Genomic DNA, 2,992 nt, shown 5'->3' on the forward strand with positions numbered 1-2,992 from the left:
GGTCACTGTAAGGAACCAGTATCCCCTTCCTTTGATTCCTGATCTCTTCAATCAGGTTCAGGGGGCCCAATGGTTCTCTAAGTTTGATCTACGAGGGGCGTATAACCTTATCCGCATCAAAGAGGGGGATGAGTGGAAGACTGCGTTTAACACGCCCGAAGGTCATTTCGAATACCTCGTCATGCCCTTTGGGTTGTATAATGCTCCCGCGGTCTTCCAGAATTTCATAAATGAGGTTTTAAGAGACTACCTGGGGGTATTTCTTGTAGTTACCTTGATGACATACTTGTGTTTTCCAAGGACTGGTCCTCCCACATTGAGCATGTCAGGAGGGTGCTCCAGACCCTTCGGGAAAACAAACTGTTTGCTAAGACCGAAAAATGTGTGTTTGAGGTGCATGAGATACCGTTTTTGGGTCAAATCCTCACTCCTCATGAATTCCGCATGGACCCCGCCAAGGTCCAGGCTGTGGCGGAATGGGTCCAACCTGCCTCCCTGAAGGCGTTACAGTGCTTCCTGGGGTTCGCTAATTATTACAGGAGATTTATTGCTAACTTCTCGGTCATCGCTAAGCCTCTTACGGATCTCACTCGCAACGGTGCTGATCTCCTCCACTGGCCTCCTGAGGCTGTCCAGGCTTTTGAGGTCCTTAAGAAGTGCTTTATCTCAGCCCCAGTGCTGGTTCAGCCCAACCAAATGGAGCCATTTACCTGGGTACCAAGCACCTCATTGCCAGAAACTATTGGTGGCCTGGATTGCTCAAAGACGTTAAGGCCTACGTCGCCGCTTGTGAAGTTTGTGCTAGGTCCAAGACTCCCAGGTCCCGACCAGCGGGCTTACTATGTTCTTTGCCCGTTCCCCAGAGACCTTGGACCCATATCTCCATGAATTTCATCACCGATTCGCCTCCATCTCATGGCAAGTCGGTGGTGTGGGTTGTAGTAGACCGCTTCAGTAAGATGTGCCACTTTGTGCCCCTCAAGAAACTACCTAATGCTAAGACGTTAGCTACCTTGTTTGTCAAACACATCCTGCGTCTCCATGGGGTCCCTGTCAATATTGTTTCTGACAGAGGGGTACAATTTGTTTCATTGTTTTGGAGAGCCTTCTGTAAAAAGTTGGAGATTGATCTGTCCTTCTCCTCTGCCTTCCATCCTGAAACTAATGGCCAAACTGAGAGGACTAATCAGTCTCTAGAACAATATTTAAGGTGTTTTATCTCTGACTGTCAATATGATTGGGTCTCATTCATTCCCCTCGCCGAATTTTCCCTTAATAACCGGGTCAGTAACTCGTCAGGGGTCTCCCCCTTTTTCTGTAATTTTGGGTTTAATCCACGGTTCTCCTCCGTTTCACCTGGTAGTTCCAACAATCCCGAGCTAGATGTCGTTCATCGGGAACTGTGCACAGTTTGGGCCCAGGTTCAGAAGAACCTAGAAGCGTCCCAGAGCATACAAAAGACTCAGGCAGATAGAAGACGTTCTGCTAACCACTTGTTTGTGGTCGGGGATCTGGTGTGGCTATCGTCAAAAAATTTTCGCCTTAAAGTCCCGTCCAAGAAGTTTGCTCCCCGGTTTATAGGGCCATACAAGGTCATTGAAGTCCTTAACCATGTGTCCTTCCGACTGGAGTTGCCCCCATCTTTTCGAGTACACGACGTGTTTCATGCCTCCCTCCTTAAACGCTGCTCCCCGTCCTTGGCTCCCTTGAGGAAACCTCCGGTCCCTGTTCTCCACCCTGAGGGGGTAGAATTCGAGGTGGCCAAGATTGTGGACAGCAGGATGGTCCAAGGCTCCCTCCAGTACCTGGTCCATTGGAGGGGATACGGGCCTGAGGAGAGGACTTGGGTACCCGCCCGGGATGTTCACGCTGGGGTATTGCTCAGGAGGTTCCACCTTCGTTTCCCCAATAAACCAGGTCCACCTAGAAAGGGTCTGGTGGCCCCTCATAAAAGGGGGGGTACTGTAAAGGATCTGACAGACACAACTTCTGTATTGACGCCCATAGGTAATCAGTCTGCACCTGTTTCTATGTCTGTGAGACTGACTCCATCTTCCACCACCCAGGATGGCAGGCTTAGGAGTGGGAGAGCCTATCACAGCCTGGCCAGACAGAGCTAGCTCCCGCCCTCTGTCTATTGATACCTGCCTTTCCTGTTCCTCCTTTGCTTGTGATTCTTCTCTGTTGGTTTCCTGGCCCTGCTGCAGCTTCTTGAACTACTGATCCTCTGCTTGTGATTGACCTAGGCTTTACTGACCACTCTTCTGCTCTGCGTTTTTGTACCTCGCTCATCTCCTGGTTTGACTCGGCTCGTTCACCTCGCTTGTTGCTCACGGTGTTCGCGTGGGCAACTTCCCCATTTCCCTGGCTTCTTTGTACCCTTGTCTGTTTGTCTGTCGTGCACCTATTGAGTGTAGGGACCGTCGCCCAGTTGTACCCCGTCGCCTAGGGCGGGTCGTTGCAAGTAGGCAGGGACTGAGTGGCGGGTAGATTAGGGCTCACTTGTCTGTTTCCCTACCCCGACATTACAACCATTCCCTTAATCTCTTCCATAAATTATGGTTGCTCGTCCCTGATGATGCTCTCTGTACAGGAATGGCATAGGGTTTTTTTTGTTATTAGATGGTAGCTTTTTGTGACATATGGCACATTTATGAGATAGGGGTTCTCTCTTAGGCTTCCTAGATGGGTCACACTCAAACAACAATAAGGAGCGAAATAGTTAGGTAACTAATCCCCATATAAACATTCCCATAACCAGAGTACTTACTGGGTTGGGAAACACGCTAGGCTCCACCATACTAGGCTTGGAGGCAGGCTTCTCAGACTCAGACATGGTGCAGGCAATATAGGAGTGATACAAACAGTCCTACCTGCGAGAATGAGGCCTCATCTCTGGGTGACCTTTAACCTGGATCACCGGGACTAGCGTGATGATGACTACCAATCGGTAGCGTGCTCATCCTCTGCTTGCTCTTGGAAGCTCTGCAAC

The sequence above is a fragment of the Rhinoderma darwinii genome, chromosome 8 (genome assembly GCF_050947455.1).
Source record: "Rhinoderma darwinii isolate aRhiDar2 chromosome 8, aRhiDar2.hap1, whole genome shotgun sequence".
NCBI classification, from domain to species: domain Eukaryota; kingdom Metazoa; phylum Chordata; class Amphibia; order Anura; family Rhinodermatidae; genus Rhinoderma; species Rhinoderma darwinii.